Here is a 16718-nt window from a genome sequence, read left to right as displayed (position 1 = left end):
CAAAAGAAGATGAAAGTACTCCTTAGTTAAGATTTATTGTTAAAACAATAAATTGTATAAAATTTGGATTAAAAAAAATCAATTGCGATGTAAAAACCATAATTGTAGTTTTGCTTTTTAAAGAGAGATAAAACTAGTAAATAAACATTCGAAGGTCAAAACAACAACTTTCACTTAATTGTAGGCAGGTTAGTATGTGTGCCTGTGAAAGGCAAAGAAATCATACACACATTTAGGCTTGCACTGGGGAGAGAAAAAAGCCTCTCTTAAATCATTAGGGAAACATTTATTCAGCAAAGCAAAAATTCATCAAAATATTCTATGGTCAGGATTAAAATATTTACAGAGATGTGACCAAATAAAGGCCAAAATGTAGTTCGTTAATACAGCCTCATAGGTATGAGTGACTAGCCATGACAGGGTTTTGAATTGCCCATACATTCCTTCTCTTTTCTTAACTCATATTCTCCAAGCAAGCCCCACTACCAAAGGCTGCAGATCCTGTATTTCGTACACTAAAATACATGACGATAATTTTTTTTGCAGAGCAGAAACGAGGCATATTCAGTGTCACATCTCTCTGCTTTAGAAAAATCTCCAAGAACAGTATCTCAAATGCCCAGTGAAGCCCCTCTTACATGTAATATTTTCAATACACAGAATCTTATTTCCTGTGACGTGCAGAAAAGATGAGAAAAAACAGGGAAAGATGAAACAAATAACATCAATCAGCTGCGTGAGAAAGGAAGATACCTTCTCTTTATATGAACTCTCATTGTTTCCCAGGAACACAGCATAAAAAGATAACACACTTCCTTGCATTTTGTAAAAGGCTCTTGACATAATTTGTGACTTATTAACTAGTGATGCTAAACTCACATTGCACATAAAGCACTAGACACTCTTTCTTGTTTCTTAAAATCTAACACTGAGGAAAATTAAAATATTTTTCATGCGACGCTTATCTAATATTAAACTTTACATTTGCTTAACAGAGCACAATCTTCACAATAACAGGGTATATTGCCAAAGGCAGCATGCAGACTTTTTGGAATTGCTCCCATCTCTTTCGGTTCACCTGTAAAAACATCTACGTGCTCCCTAGGACTGCATCTGTGGCTAGTTTTAAAGAATGACTATCCATGCAAACAGGCATAATTTCAGCATGAAATAATCTGTAAAATCAAGACAGTAGTCAATGCTTAGTTTGCAACCAGAATGAAAAAAAAAAAAAAAGAGAGAAGGGCTTTTAATGCTTCAAAACATTATGTTTATTGTGTAGCCTTTGCCCACATATTCTGGATGTACTAAGAGAATTTTCAGAGGTTTGGTGTCAGAGACAGTTATGCAAGGGACATGATGTTTGTTTATACTACTGGCTCCTTGCATATAGGAAAGCAAAGAATTATTGAAAAAAAATAATAATAATTAAAAAATGTCACGGATTCAGATGGGAAATCCAGAGCCTTACACTGTTATCAGGACACTGCCTTCAGAGATCATTCCCTATCAAGAAGCACATTAAGCAAGTGGAGTTTGGAGACCTCACAGTAATAATAAAATAACAAGGACTTCTGTTGCAGGGGCCAAGTTCTGCCACCTGCACACCAGGCAGCATCACACCCTGCAAGCAACTCTCCTGGAGTCCAGGGATACCAAAATTCTGGTACATGCGAGTGGTTGGATCAGGCCCTGCTTGGCAGTACTTGTCGTAAAAGACTGTCTCCTTCTTGCTCTGAGTTAATGCAAATGGAGTTTTTCAGGGGTAGAATCAGGCTTTTGCAATTAGGTCTTAATCTAAAAAAATATCTGAAGAGCTGGATTTTCAAAAGAGTAAATAAACAGCCAAGTTCTCTGGGGGTGGAAAGGGACAACCACCACCAATACTGGCACAGAATAAACCAGGGTCAAGGTTGACCTTTCAGTCTGGTGGGGTTCATTTGAATGTGATATAAACTAATTGCAAGATAACCAAAAGAGCTCTTGCTTACCGCACATAAGATATTCTAAAGGCATTCTGTGTAAAGGTAATACTTCCCAATAGGGAAAATAAATAAATAAAATTTTAAAACCCACACAAACCACCAACACTGAAAACCTTCATGCTTTTCCTTCCTTTTCTGTAGTCGAGATATGCTTGATTGAGATGCAGGCTCGCACCAAAAACCCCATGTCAGGTTTCAAGCTTTGCACGTTTCCCAGCAAATTCGAGGTGCCTGACCACTGTTTTCCCTCTCTCTTGCCCAATCCCAACCAAGGACACACATGGGGAGGGCTTGCTGTACCCTTGAGTCAGCAGCTCAGGAAATAGGCTGTCCTGCGCCAGGTTGGAAGGTCATTGCCACGCATCCTTCCTCCCCAGTGTCCACTTTCCTCTCCCTGAGCCCCCGTACCAGCAGCTGCTCCTCAGCCCATTCCTGCCACCGCAAACACACGGCAGGAGGTGCTCCGGAGCGGTGCCCCCTCCTTCCCTCGCTGGAAGCTGAAAGCATCAGAGTTATCGTACACTTAACCTGGGTATTAAGCAACATCTCCCATTTGCCCTGGTGTTATCCCGAGCCCAAAGACTGCCAGCTTTAAGGCTTACGTGCCTTTCGGCTTAAATATGAGAAATAGTTCTACTTTAGCCTGATAAAACAGAAGGGGAGCAGCCAGTTCATATTTCAGCCTCGGAGGACCAAAACCTATTCACACCCCAAGGGAAGTGGAATGGCACATACCACGGGATGCAAAATCCCAGCCACGACAGGTAGATTTTGAGACTAATTAGATTAGAACTGCATAAACAAGGAACTCTTGGGGTGGAAAAAAATAATTAAGAAGTTTATGGCCTTTATGTAGTACCAGTACTTGTCTGGCTCCACATTGTCTCAAAACTGTATTTCATACATCTACTGTCTCTCTATGGCTATACAGAAATATACAGCTACAAAGATAGCTTAGGTTGTCAAGATCTATGTAGAAATCTTCAGAAGCACCATTTCTTTCTGAGTTACAGAGTTTAAAATTTGTGAAGGTTAAATTTGCCTTACGCGTCACTTTCAATACTCCTTGCATGCCAAGTGGAGTTCATGTTAAATCCACCCTCCACATCTTGAGCCTCAACTCACACGATGCGGCTTTCTCAGAAACTGAACATTTTCCATGTCCGTGTAATTCAAAAACACAGCAAGGGCCTCAGCGCTTTCTAAGTCCATCCATGAACATAGCTTACAGTATTTACAAATTTACTTTCGAAACTTTTGTTTAAGGAGATGTGATTAAAATGTAGCTATGAATAACCTCTTAACAGCACAGCAGCTACAGACGTGAGTTTACTTCTTATCCATCTGATATGCACTGACATTTTAACTGGAAACAGATTAATTATTCTAGGTATCAAAGAGTTACTGTTAACAAACCTTTGGCTAGAATGGTCTTCAGAAAGGAATATGATGTCAGGTATTTAACCACACTCATTACAAATAAATCAATTAATGTAATAAATTTTGTTAACTCATCTTGATCTACAAAGATGCTGATCATTTTCTCCTAGATTAATTCATACACCTATGAGATGCAAAGGAGATGTAAATTCAAACTCACCCTCCTCAGCCACTTTGAAGGACGCTAGCCTAACCTAAACAGCCATTAAATACACAGCAGTGAAGTGCTAAACCTGACCAATATTCATGGCTGAATTCAAGAAGATATCAGTTTATAGAGCTAAAATTGTTCGTATCTTTTCACAAGCTGATTACTTTCTTTGGTCCAGCATCTGCCTGCTTCATGGCAGCCCATTAAGCCAATACCACACAGGAAATTTAACATACTTCTGCTAATAGAAATATTTAGATCTTTCACTCTAAAGCCTTATATGGGGTACAGCTTTGCCAGAATCAGCCAGGAAGCACAGGACAAAAATTATCCCAGTCAACAGCATTTCATGCACAAAACCGCAGCTAAAATCCGAAGAACAGATGACATCTATTCACGATAGATCTGTTCAGCGCTAAAATCACGTCAGCCGCTAGTGAGAAAGTACTACCTTTCTGTATGGCTCTGACACAAGTTTTTGTAGGAGAAGGGGTTATCTAACTCCCTTCACTGAGACGTCTAATCAAAGAATTCGAAACAAGGCAGAAATGACGAGCAACTATTCGTGCACTAACAACTATTTTATCAGGATTTCTCCATAAGAAGAACTAAAAATTAGAACCTGATTTACTTCAAAATTATGCTACCTGCTCTTTAGCCTTAAAGAAAAAAAGCCACCCTTGTTTTATGAACCCGGTGATACCCAGGGCCCAATCCAGCAAGGTATCCAGAAATTCCTGTGAATGCCAAATATCCTCAGTGCCCATTGACTACAGGGAGAACTGACAGAGCTCCTTTACAGGAGGGATTTGGCATCTCATTAGTTCAGACCTTTATTTTGGGGAGATGCAGGGCCCTCCCTCACTTATCTGTGATCAGCACTGGTTGAGCAGATTCTTTGAATGAGAAAAAGAAATTGAGGTGCTCAAGGTAAAAAAATGAAAGCATTTTCTTCCTCTCAAGCCAGTTTGGTCCTTGTTATTTCACTGATCGTGAAGAAAATAACTCCCATGGTCTCTGCACAGAGAGAATACTGAAATGCTCGCAAGATTCCTACTACGAACTCAGCCCAAGTTTTCCAAGATATTTTTCCAGGCTACACAATGTCATTAAATCACAATTCTTGAATTAGTTCATCTAGCAGCTAGGCTGCACTTTGAGACAGAATAAATCATGATATAGAGACTACATATTGCAGTATTTACAATTCTGCCTTGAATCAAATTAAACTCCAATTTCAAAATGTGTCCATTCTTATGACTATCTTAATTTATCAAGCGATCATAAAAAAGACAAGCCATATAAACTGAGAGGCCTCGGAGTTCAACTGGCAAGAACATTAACTGTATAAACTGACAGCGCCATTCAGCGAATGTAAGATACTTCACAAAATAATTTAATAGGCAGCTGTTAGCAAAAAGTATATACATTGTACTTTTTATCACATATCAACTCATGAAATGTTGATACTCTGTCTACCCTTGAGTATTAAGAAACATTTCACAGTATGCAATATTGCTGTTAAAGGTAAGCTCTGGACAAAAAGCAGATAAAATAAATGCAAAACGAGCTGCAGTGGTCGTAAACTTTACATGATTGATGGCAACTCACAGAAAAACGGAGAGAAGACGACATAAAGGGTATGTGCCACATGCAAATCTACGGGCGAGGAAACTGTCTCCATATAATTCATCCTGTGTACTGCCAAACCTCTACAGACGATGGAAGTGACAAATAATCTGAGCTTTTACACCTCGCGGTGACGTGGCCGTGTTTCTCTGCCCTGCGTTAGACAACCCCGGACATTTCTGCCACCCAGCCATGGCCATGGGCGCATGGATGCACCTCCACGTGTCCCCTGGCCGTCCCCAGACCCGGGCAAGGGTTTTGGGGTGACACTTGCTGCGCAGCCAGGAACACCATGGCGTGCCCTGGGAGCGCTCGGGACCTGTGGGAAACTAATGGGTTTCCAAATCCTCGCCAGGGCAACTTTTGCTCGACATTCAAGGGCACCTCTAGTCTGCAGCCGTTTCCCCTGACAGCCGTGATTGACACCCCCTACTTTGTCAAGGATATTAAGTTAATATCCTCCGTATCTGTTATTTCCGAAGACGGGGCACATGTATGTGATACTGACTCCTTCTGGGACCTCCATCCCACCTCGGAGGCGCCTTTTGGAGCACGAACAGCCAGCAGACACTTCTTTACCTACTTGCTCCCCACGGCTGACCCCGACACCCGTCCCAGCGGCACCAGGAAGCGGCGGCCGGGACCCCCCCCGCACCCCGCCAGCTGCGCACCTGCCCTGGCCCCGCGCACCTGCCCCGACAGCCTCCGCCCCGCTGCAAAGCGACCGCGGGGGGATACGCGCAACTTTCTTCCCTTCCTCAAAGCCCCGCGGAAACCAGGGCGGCCCCGCTCCGCCCCCGCGGAGTGCCCGGTGCAGGGGAGCCGTGCTCGCCGGGCCCCGCATTTGCGGTGCGCCCCTCTCATCCCGGGCCGCTCACGCCAAACACAGCCCTGCGCGCCCCCTCCGCGCAGCCCCCACGCCCCCAAGCACCATTCCCTCCTGCGCTTTAACTCAGTTGAAACACATGGTAAAGTGCTCCCGGTCACTCAGCCGATAAACAGAAAATGAAAAAAGCCAAGAAAGATCTCCATCAAAGGCTAAGAAAAAAATAAATCCCCTCCCCGAAGAAAAAAAAAAAAAAAACCAAACAACGACCAAACAAACAGAAAGTACCAATAATCCTAATCTTTTCCCAGATCAAGGCTCTTATCCCGCGACTTGCATTTGATCTCTTCTCATGTGCTCGCTACCTACCACTCAAATCCTATTTTCTATACATTTCCACAATTCGCAGCTCGTCCCACTCTTGGAAATGAAAAAGTAATTGTAAGAGTAAGAAGAATAGGAATAAAAAGTCCCTGCCCTTCCCGATTCGGGTTAAAAAGGAGAACTAGCGACATGCAAATGACAAGCAAATTGGAAGAGACAAAAAGAAAGGCAGCGATAATAAACAAGACAAAGAGGAGGCTCAGAGGACCGGAGCAGGAGTTTAAAGCAGGGGATGGGGAACTTCGGCGGGGACGGGGGGAGGAGGAAGCTGGGAACAACAAAAAGAAGCCAAATACTCGCTGCATTTTCCGTTTCCCGCAAAACTGCCCTGCAGCCCACCGGGATAAAAGAAAGACTCGTCCACAAACGGTGGCCGAGAGCGAGCGAAGGGGAAGGGAAGGGGGGAGGATCACCTAACAGCGAGCAGGTCACTTACTCTCCAGCCCTGGGCAGGCTCCGGTGAGCGCTCCGTCGGGCTCGGCGCTTACAAATCCTTTACCGCCTTATCTACGGGGGAATTACAACTACTCAGCTAATAAAGTCATTGCAATTTTGCCCCCTGGAAAAAGAAGCACAGGTTTGATAACGGTGATCAGTATTTTGCCGGGAATTTCATTCCTCCCACCCCCTCCCCGCCTCGACCATTTAAAGCAGCCCAAGCAAGTGCAATCATTATTACTAAAAAAAAAATTGCCGAAAAAGCCGTGAGGGACGGAGGGGGCTCGGGAGGGAGCGGGTACTTACTCCGTGCGACGGCGACGAGACTGAGCCTCTCTTTTTTTTTTTTTTGCCGGTGGGACGAGAGGAAGGCGGCCACGCACACGCACATGCACACGGCACCCGCGCACCCACCCGCGCGTACACGCGCGCGCAGCCGGCGAGCCCCGCCGCTGATGAATATGGATAAATAACGGGGCGAAGGGAAAGGGCGGGCGGGCGCGGGCAGCGGGCGCGGGGGCCGCGGAGCGGGCGCGGGGGCGGAGTGGCGCGGAGCGGCGCGTGGCGGCGGGGCAGGGCTGGGCTGGGGCAGGGCTGGCCGCGCCGAGCCGAGCGCTCCGCACCGCCACAAGATTTACTTTAAGACACAGCTGAAGGAAACAGGAAGACTAGACGTCACGCTCGGAGTGACGTGAGCCCGGCCCGGCGCCCAATCGGGAGGCTCCTTGGGACGGACGGGGGGGACGGGGAGAACTTGGCAGGAGCGGGGAGAGGGGAGAGGGGAGAGCGGGGAGGGGGGATGGACCGCCCCGCCCCGCGGGAAGGTGGCGGCAGCCGCGCACCTGCATGCGGGGGGGGGGTGTGGGGGGGTGGTGTGCGGATGGACGGACGGACGGACACGGGGCGAGAGCGCCGGCAGATGCGGCCCGACGGGGCGGCCTCCCCCTCCCCGCCCCGGGTCCGCTGCGCACGGGCGAGGGGCGGACAAAAGCCGCCCCGAGTAGGGAAGGAAAAGAAACTTTAGGAAAGTCATCCACGCGGGGGCAGGGGATACAGCGCGGTGGCCCACGCGGGAAAGTTTTCCACTCGGGAAAGTTTTCCGCGCGGGAAGTCTCCCGCAGAGGAGTGCCGTGGCGCGGAGTGCGCTGCCCCGGGTGCGCGTCTTTCACGTGTTAAGCATGGGGAAGCCGGGGAAGCCAAATCATGCTCGCGGGCGCTGCCCCCACGCGGGTCACAAACTTTTAAGAGAAACAGGTCCGTGGCCGCCCACCTCCCGGCCCGGTGCGCAGGGGCAGCGGCTCTGACACGCGTGGTGGGGCTGTAAGTGGGAGCCGCGCGGAACACGTTTCACGTGCGAGGCAGAAAATAAACACGAAAAGGAGCATCAGGTTGCGGAATGGAACTAACGGCGGCGCCGAAACCCGGCTGCTCGCACCCCCTCAGCAGCGCTCCCAAACTTTCTGACAACTTAAACGCATTCCAAGCTCAGCACAGCCCATTCTCGGCCAGCTCCGGTGGGAAAGCTAGGAGAAATTTCTCTTTTTTTTGGGGGAAAAAAAAGCAAACACCAAAACATTATCTTTGCAGCAAGTCCGGGCTGCAATCTGCACCAAAGCCTGCCGGGCGCGCAATGTCCCGCCGTGAGCGCGGGCTTCCGCGGCGCGGGTCAAGGAGGGCCCAGTACCCCCCGCCCCGGTTGCCGCCGAGGGTTGCCCCGTTGCTGCGGGCAGCCTTCCCGTAGGAAAACTGCCTTAGGCTTGCAGGCGGCAGGAGCATATATGAAGGAAAGGGAATAACGTCCTGCGGAGGGACAGACGGCAGTGCAGGGCGCTCGGCGGCAGGTAAGGACGTCGCTGTCTCGCCGGGCCCGTCCGCGCCCGCCCATCGAGGCTGCCATGCGGGCCGGCGGGAGCGGGTGCCCCGAGCGGAGGGGAGAGCCCAGACGGGGCAGGGCTGGCGCGGGGGGCCATCACCAAAACTTGAAGCGCAACTCCGTGCAAACGGCGAGGGGCCGGGCCGCGCCTCGCCACCTGCCCGCCCTGCTGCTGTCGGCGCGGGGAGCCGCTCCGCTTCCCCTCGCTTTCACTTTAAGGCTCTGCCTCACTAGAGGGGAAACGGGGCGTGCAGCCCCACGCGTGGTTGCGGACAGCCCCGCCGCCTCCCACGGCGCTGGCCGGGCGCGGAAGCCCCTTGGCTGGGGCGCAATGGGACGGCCACCGTCAGCGGCCGAAGTTTGGGAGCTGGCACAGGCAGCAAACCCGCCCCCCAGGGCCTGCCCTGCCCGCGAGGCGAAATGCGTGGGTCCTCGCACGGCTCTTCTCCCCGCTGCCCGCCGCGTCGGGGAGCGGGGTCACTAAGGCGGGTAGGGTGGTGGGTGATCTGATCAACCAGCCACCGCGGATCACGAACATACCGCTCGGGACCGACCGAAACGGCGCCGTTGCGCCGCTGGACCTGCGGCTGGGAGGCTGCTCCCAAATTAGAAAAAATGAATCTCCCTGCCGCTGTCCGGACCAGCGGATCACGGAGAGATACAACCGGTAACATCCGCCCTAGAGCCCTGTACCAGTGCGAGAGGCGAAGCCGGTTCCGGCCTCCCCCGGGGACGCAGCACCGGCACGTCGGGGCTCGCACGGCGGCAGGCGGTAACCCCTGCCCGGCGCGGCCGGGTAAGTGCAGGGCGAGGAGCCAGAGGCTGCTCTCACCGCTGACCTCCCCGGTCCCCGCGGCGGTGGGAGAGTCCCGCTCCTCGCCGGGCCGGGCAGCGCCGCACGGCCGGGCGCCCTTGCAAGCAGTGCTGTGCCCGCGTCCGACGACGGTCCCGGGGTCGGCGCCGGCCACCTCAGCGCTGTGGGTGACCGCAAATCCCCAGTGCAACGGACAACGCCCCGGCGCGCTCCGCTGCTACCGCTTTTGCCCCCAGCCCGGGCACCGGGCGGCCCCGAAAAAGTACCCAGCGTGCCCTCCCTCTGCCCGCCGGGGCGTCTTCGTCGTGAGTTGTTTTAACGTGACACCTTCAGAATTAGGGGCCCGGGGCCGTCCGCCGCCGGGGAGCGAGGAGCAGGGGAGGACGGCGAGGGGCGGCCCGCACAGGCGGTGCGGCCGGGCCTCGGCGGGAGGGCTCGTTCCCGGCTTGTTCTGCGGGGCTGGGCTGGCCGGGGTGACACGTTCAGTCTTCCCGTTGTAGCTGTAAGTGCTGCAGGGGCTGCGTAACAAGGGTGCAGAAGTGTGTCTGGACGCAGGGGAAGATAGGCTAAATTTGGCGGGTGAATGACTCGCTTGAATTCTTTCCTGGTTTTTTTTTTTTTTTTTCTTTTAAAGGACAGCGGGATACATGTAGAGGTGAAGCCGAATTCTGCAAACGCTAATAAATAAATAAACAGCTGCCTCTGACACTGAGTTTGGCACCACCGGGGCTCAACTGAACTTCAGCCACTGTTGGTTTACCCAGACGAGAAATTGAGGCACTGGGAGTGAAGCGATGTCCCCAAGGTCACACAATAGAGCAGAGGCAGCCAGCCTGGCCCCAGCCATGGGTACCATGTGCGCAGGCTTCCACCTACCATCCGCCTTCCTGCCTCATTTTGTACCTGCTAGCGGGTTACCTTCCACCATCCCTGTGTCTTGCAGCTTTCTCAAATCTAACCACACCGTCCCTGCGACCTGCCACACCAGTAAGTCCAGCTGGAATTAAATGAATGCTTTCCATTCACCCTCTATCTTGGGCACCGTGTGCTCCAGACCCCTCTCTACCCTGAAGGACAGGCAGCCTCTTAAGGAATGCAAGTTGATGCTTCACAGCTCAGCAGTGAAAGTAATTCCCCACCCACCACCCAAATTTTAGAGGTGGAGGAGAAACTCTTCTTCCTCCGGAATGTAATTCCTCAGAAGGGGGAGGAGAAGGAGAAGGAGAAGGAGAAGGAGAAGGAGAAGGAGAAGGAGAAGGAGAAGGAGAAGGAGAAGGAGAAGGAGAAGGAGAAAGAAGGAGCATGCCAGCAGCTCGTATTCAGGATTTGTAGTGAGCAAAGTCGTCCCTTGTTTCTTCTCTAGGGCTTGGTGGCTTGGGCAGTGGTGGGGCAGCCTCTTGCTGCTGTGGGCGGGTGGCATGGCTGTATCTGTCGCTTGCTGCCCTGACCAAGTGTGGTCCTGGTGAGTGAACTGCCACAGATTCCAGTCTGTCTTTAAATTCCTGTAAAAAGTTCCTAGTAACTAATAGGTCATGAGGTAGTCACCAGGTCCTTTTCTTGGTCATTAATACATTGCAAGGTAGTCACACTGTTTTAATTTCTGAGTTATGGGTGTTTTGGATCCCAACAAAAGTAGTCTATGTCCACAAAGTTTGCATTCAAAGCCTGGGCACACTCTGGTCTGTGGGTTCTCCTAATGTTTGGTGGGTGTCACAAACTTCAGGTCAAAATACCACATGGGGTTTGTCAGGTCTGTGTTCAGCTGCAGGGTTTGTCCCATCAGAAATAAATCCTCCTCCAAATTTTGGTGCCTCTGCAGAGAAAAGGTTTGCTGCAAACTAACAGCTTTCTGTGCTTATATTTCTTTCTTTAAGGGGAAGAATAAAACCAGAATGCAAGAAACTTAGGAAAACTTTTGCAGTGTGCCCATGACCATGCATGATTCCTCTGTCCCCTTGGAGTCTGACAACAAAATTGAACGTGACGGGTATATTGTTGAAACTGCCTTTTCTTTGATCATTTTCTTGCTGTGTCTGTTCCAACTAAATGAGAGAATGGGGCGGGAAATAAAGAGCAGGTTTTCCATCCTTCTCCTTCTCCTTCTCCTTCTCCTTCTCCTTCTCCTTCTCCTTCTCCTTCTCCTTCTCCTTCTCCTTCTCCTTCTCCTTCTCCTTCTCCTTCTCCTTCTCCTTCTCCTTCTCCTTCTCCTTCTCCTTCTCCTTCTCCTTCTCCTTCTCCTTCTCCTTCTCCTTCTCCTTCTTCTCCTTCTCCTTGTCATCTTTTTCTCATATATCATATGCTGATCTGAATTAAAAATAACTCTACCGATATCAGTAAAGCATCATCAGTGTGTATGCATGAGAAAGATGAGAACAGGGTGCTTGATTTGTGTAATTGCTGAATTTAGAGCCTTTCCTTGCTTCCCTTTGCTCCGGCTCCTTCTTTCAAAAAGGAAACCTTTGAAAGAAAATGCCTTTAACTTGGAGAGTGAATGCAACCTAGGTGGTTCAGCAGAGTGCAATTTAATTCAAGAACCTGGTATTAACGGAAATATAATTGTTAAAAAGAAAAATTAAAAAAAAAGCAACAAACAAACAACAAAACAACCAAACACCACGAAGAAAAAACCTCACAACCTCCAGAGAGGAGAAAGTGAACTAAACTAATCCTATTAAACGTGGTAGCATGTTTCTGTGCAGCTCGCTGAGAGATTAAGCACAGGAAAAGGGATAAGTGCTGCTTCAGTTTCACTAAACTAATGTGACAACTTGTCATTGGAAATCTTTACAGCTTGTTAGCAGATGACTAGCTGATTCAGATATGTTTTCTACCATTTCCTTTGTGTCTGGGGGTGGTGTTTTTTCTTTCCTGTTCCTTTCTTATCCATACTGCTCTATTTTGCTTTTTAATCCTTCATGTCTCCTTCAAGTCAAAACATTTAACTTGCTTTAATCAATATTTTGTTTTGAAGATGTCCCTTGACCTTTTGTTTGTGCAAATTAACCTTCAAGGGCACCTCATTCATTCATTAACCTCAGTAGGATGCCATAGCCCTTGTACATGGCATTTTAGGATGCGTAAAACATTTATGACTGTTTGGACATATTGCAGTGAACGACTGTGATACTGCTGTGGTTACTACTACTCCTGCTAATATATTAATTTTTCCTTCCATCTCCTTTCTTTCTTGCTTTCTTCTAATCTTTTTTCTTTTTGTTTCTTTCTCTTCCTTCCTAATTTTTTCTTCTCTTTCTCACTTCACATATTGCTTGTGTGCAGAAGGCAAGGAAAATAGCCAAGCTGGGAGAACTTTTAGCATTAGTAATTTCGTGTCAAAAGCAGGTGCCTGGATTCTTTAGAAGCATGCTGAGTCTCCTCTCCTCTCCTCTCCTCTCCTCTCCTCTCCTCTCCTCTCCTCTCCTCTCCTCTCCTCTCCTCTCCTCTCCTCTCCTCTCCTCTCCTCTCCTCTCCTCTCCTCTCCTCTCCTCTCCTCTCCTCTCCTCTCCTCTCCTCTCCTCTCCTCTCCTCTCCTCTCCTCTCCTCTCCTCTCCTCTCCTCTCCTCTCCTCTCCTCTCCTCTCCTCTCCTCTCCTCTCCTCTCCTCTCCTCTCCTCTCCTCTCCTCTCCTCTCCTCTCCTCTCCTCTCCTCTCCTCTCCTCTCCTCTCCTCTCCCTCTCCTCTCCTCTCCTCTCCTCTCTCTTCCCACCCCTCTCTCTTTCCCTTGGCCCTCCCCCACCAGTAAAAGCATGATCATTGAGTAAATGGAAAAAAACCATTTTACAACATTAAAGGAAGACTGTTTAGAAAAGGAAGGCCCTGCTGAGGTGTAGAGGAAGCCTGTTTATTAACACTGGACACCTCTTATCTCAGGCAGCTCCAGATGGATGTCCCCTTGGTAATTCCCACTCTGTGCCAAGTGGGGTTAAGCAGGGTAACCACCTTGATGTGGGTTGGTGATCACTAGGGGATCATCAGCTCCTTCTGAGAGAAATTTTAGCAGAAACTTGGGGTGGGGGAGGGAGAACCGTTAGGCTTCAGCATAAAAAGCTTGCACGTGGCCAGATTTACCTTTGTGGCTGTAAATTGCTTGCTGCCTGGGCCACAGCCAGGTTTTGATTGAGAGATAAAGTAGTTCAAATCTGTCAATAATTAACTGTCACTCAATTAAGGCTTTCTTAACAAATTAGCACTCGGTAGCACCTAGGGTGCAGGTTTTTCATGGGAAAAGGCTGATAGAGTGACGTTGGCCATTAAGTTTGTCCACTGAGTATCAGCTAATGTCCTGCTCGGTTTAAACACCACTGTGTAAATTTGGTGAATTGGTTCCCAAACCCTATTTCTGCTAGATTGCTTTTAAGCTTAACTATTTGTGCCTTCCAATCTAAACAATGGAGGACGGAGTTTGCTAAAGATGAGAGCTGTCACTCATTGGTTAAGGGTTATCTGGATGTCAGCTTTGAAGGAGCACCTTGATGTAAAGGAGGCTGTAGGTTTGAATTTACAGAACTGGGTGGAGCCTCATAAAACCCTGCAGACCCACGGAGATGGATGGAGTTGTATCATCTGCTGCCAGTGTAAGCAGCCGTGATGCATTTCTGTCTCACACAGGGCCTTGCTCTTCCCCAGCCTGCTCTTTCCACTGGGTTGGTGAGAAGGTTGAAAGGGAAAACATTTCCACTTGCTTTATCCCACGAGGAAATTCTCATTCAAGCAGCTGACACCAGGCTGTCACCTCTTGTCTCTTCCAGCCTTATGTGGCCCTGCATATCTGGCTTCACCAGGGCTCCTCAGGTCAGATGCATTTCCAGAAACATTGCAAAGCTCCATGTTTATGCTTCTCTCCCAGGTGCCTGGAAGAATCTTTCTGTGGAGACAGAGGTGGCATTGGTGTTTCTTTGGTAGCAGACAATTTGCCAGCTCCCTTTCATCCCTCTCTGAACTAGCAACGCCTGTAAGTATGTCATCCCACTCTTCCTCTTAATTCTCCATTCAGAAATCGCAAGTGAATGTCGGATGTCAGCCAGATCCAGCAGAGCCATCCCAGTTCACATCAGCTGGTGCTCTGGCCCTGTGTTTGTGCACGCTGCTGGATCGACGCTGCCGGGACGGGAATTCCCTTGGTACATGAGCTCCCAGCAAACCGTGGACTCTGGAAGTGGTGATCATTTGTCACATCAGCCCTGCTGAGGAGGAATCCGTCTCTCACAACTCAGAAAAGCCTTTGCTCTCTGTTGGCATCGAATTCTCCCGGTGTCACACGCAGTTGCACCTCCAGGAGGTGTAATTGCCGAGTCTGTTTAGAAGTCAAAAGCAAAACTCTGGCAAATGCGGGTTCTGATTCACACTGTATTACACGAAAGGCTGTGAGGTGGAAGCTGATTTCAGCTTCATCTCTGATCCGTTCCTCTGATAGGGGTTTATGCTCAGTATGGCTTCGGTTAAATCAGTCAGTGCTTACCTCGCTGAACAGTTTTCCATCTCTTTTGACCAAAGCATGCCTTACCTTCAATGTGGGCTGAAACGATGCTGGACAAGAATTTAAAAACAAAATATGGGAAGCTCTTCAGGCCATTCTTTTTTAGGGATGCACACTGTTGTCTTGTACAAAAACTAATCCCGACACAGCTTTCTTTCTATTAATCATGTCAGAATAGCTGCCAGAGAGGGACAGCTCTTAGCCAGCACCACCCTACCAGCATTCAAAGATCTGAACTGTTTTAGCAACCTCCATGTGGAGGGGTTAAAAGCACATTAAAAATACTTTGAGATGCCCTGTCCTAGTACTTGCATTAAAAGTCTTAAGAAGTTTAAAATCATAAAGCAAGAGAAAAGGAAGCGTATTTGATAGTTTAAAACTGTACCCTACCCTGCTGAATAATCAAAGCTGGTATTGAACAGGACATGTAGGTTAATTTTATAGACTTATGGTCTTTTGGTTGGTTGGTGTTTCTAAGAAAGGAGGACATATTTCTGTAGGGGGATTATAACCTGGGGAAAACACTTTCGATTACTTAGTGTGTGTGCTGAATTAATTTATTTTTATATTATAGAGCAACAATTTTAAGAACCCATCTTTTCTAATAAAATGTCATTCCCATTATGTGAAGTGTGCATGTGATCTGTCACCTCTACAGACTCAGTCCTGCAAAGCATTGAGGGACAATTTTTTCAGGGGCAAAAAGGCATCTGATAACATCTCAAAACAGTTGTGAGTGCTATACTATTCATTTTAATATGACACAGGTGCCTGGATGTTTTGTAAGGTCCTGAAAAGACCAGTGGCTTTAGGAGCCTAAAGCAAAGCATAGGCTAACTTGAGGTGTCTATAGGCAAAACTGCCATGGTAGCTCACCCAGCTCAGGGTACACGCTCCTGGTGTGCCACAGTTTCTGCTCCCTCAGGGGTATCTGCTACCTCCAGGGGTATCTAGGAATGGTTCAGGAGCCAGCACAGAGGCTTTGCCCATGCCCACGGGCTCCAGCACAGCCGTGCTCAGCACTGCTTTTTTTGCAAGATGTCCTCATGGTGGTGTCAGTTCCCATCTTTCATAGGGCAGCCAAAAGTTATGGTGTCTCTCCTAGAGGTGGAAAATTTGCGTTTAACACTTTCCTCGTCCTAAAGCCATGTGTAGTCGTGGATCTCTTCTCTCTAAAACGTGCCCTGGCCACCAGGCTGTGGGATGGGATCATCCTTATTCCGGTTGCAGAAAGGAACCAAACTATCAGTGTCAAAAGGAGAAGAGGAAGACTGAGCTTGACTTCGTGAAAGGTGCTTAAAAGAATAAACTGAGAGGGGGCAGTGCTCTGCTTCCAAGATTGTACACTTTGCCAATCTCTAATGTTTCTGTAATGCAAAATGCATCCCTGGCTGAGGGCGAAGGGCGCGGGAGGGTCTCGGCCCTGGTGATGGTGCGTGGCACCGGGGCCTGCTCTGCCGCCCACCCTTGCCCAGCCTTGGCAATCCCTGAGCCTTTCCAAAATGCAGCCCAGCTTCACATGGAGGGTGTTGCAGCAATTAACATGAAGGCACTAACAAACAGCTCTTACGGATTTTAGCCTTGAGTAGCTGAATCATTAGGTGCCTACATGATTTAAAAAAGTAATCCTGGCATGCCCTAAGCTCCCACTGAAGTTACTGGGCTCACACTCAGCAGCATCAGCACCAAAATAATGTGGGTGC

General features: G+C 48.8%; 1 protein-coding gene and 1 long non-coding RNA gene across 8 annotated transcripts in view; one reads left to right on the top strand and one right to left on the bottom strand.

Moving 5' to 3' along the window:
- The window catches only part of PROX1 (prospero homeobox 1), a 49685-nt gene extending 42189 nt beyond the window's left edge, over window positions 1-7496 (bottom strand). The window contains exons 1-2 of one of the 5 annotated variants that reach the window (XM_065058433.1): window positions 7160-7496; window positions 6852-6974 (exon numbers count right to left, since the gene is read on the bottom strand). The gene's annotated coding sequence lies outside the window, so the exon portion shown is untranslated. The remainder of the gene's footprint in view (window positions 1-6851; window positions 6975-7159) is intronic. The other 4 variants (XM_065058434.1, XM_065058436.1, XM_065058435.1 and 1 more) reach the window with 4 other exon arrangements.
- Window positions 7497-7552: 56 nt separating this feature from the next.
- Window positions 7553-15656, top strand: LOC102086656 (uncharacterized). 3 transcript variants are annotated; one of them, XR_010471611.1, is made up of 3 exons: window positions 7553-8694; window positions 10175-11527; window positions 14386-15656. It is a non-coding gene; the product is annotated as an uncharacterized LOC102086656 (long non-coding RNA). The 3 variants fall into 3 exon arrangements; XR_010471612.1 differs by lacking the exon at window positions 7553-8694 and adding an exon at window positions 8708-9522; XR_001230334.3 differs by lacking the exon at window positions 7553-8694 and having other exon boundaries at window positions 8708-10527; window positions 11415-11527; window positions 14386-15655.
- The last annotated feature ends 1062 nt before the right edge of the window (window positions 15657-16718 follow it).

The sequence above is a fragment of the Columba livia genome, chromosome 3 (genome assembly GCF_036013475.1).
Source record: "Columba livia isolate bColLiv1 breed racing homer chromosome 3, bColLiv1.pat.W.v2, whole genome shotgun sequence".
NCBI lineage: Eukaryota > Metazoa > Chordata > Aves > Columbiformes > Columbidae > Columba > Columba livia.
The sequence above is the reverse complement of the archived record's forward strand: the minus strand, read 5'-3'. Positions and strand labels throughout refer to the sequence as shown.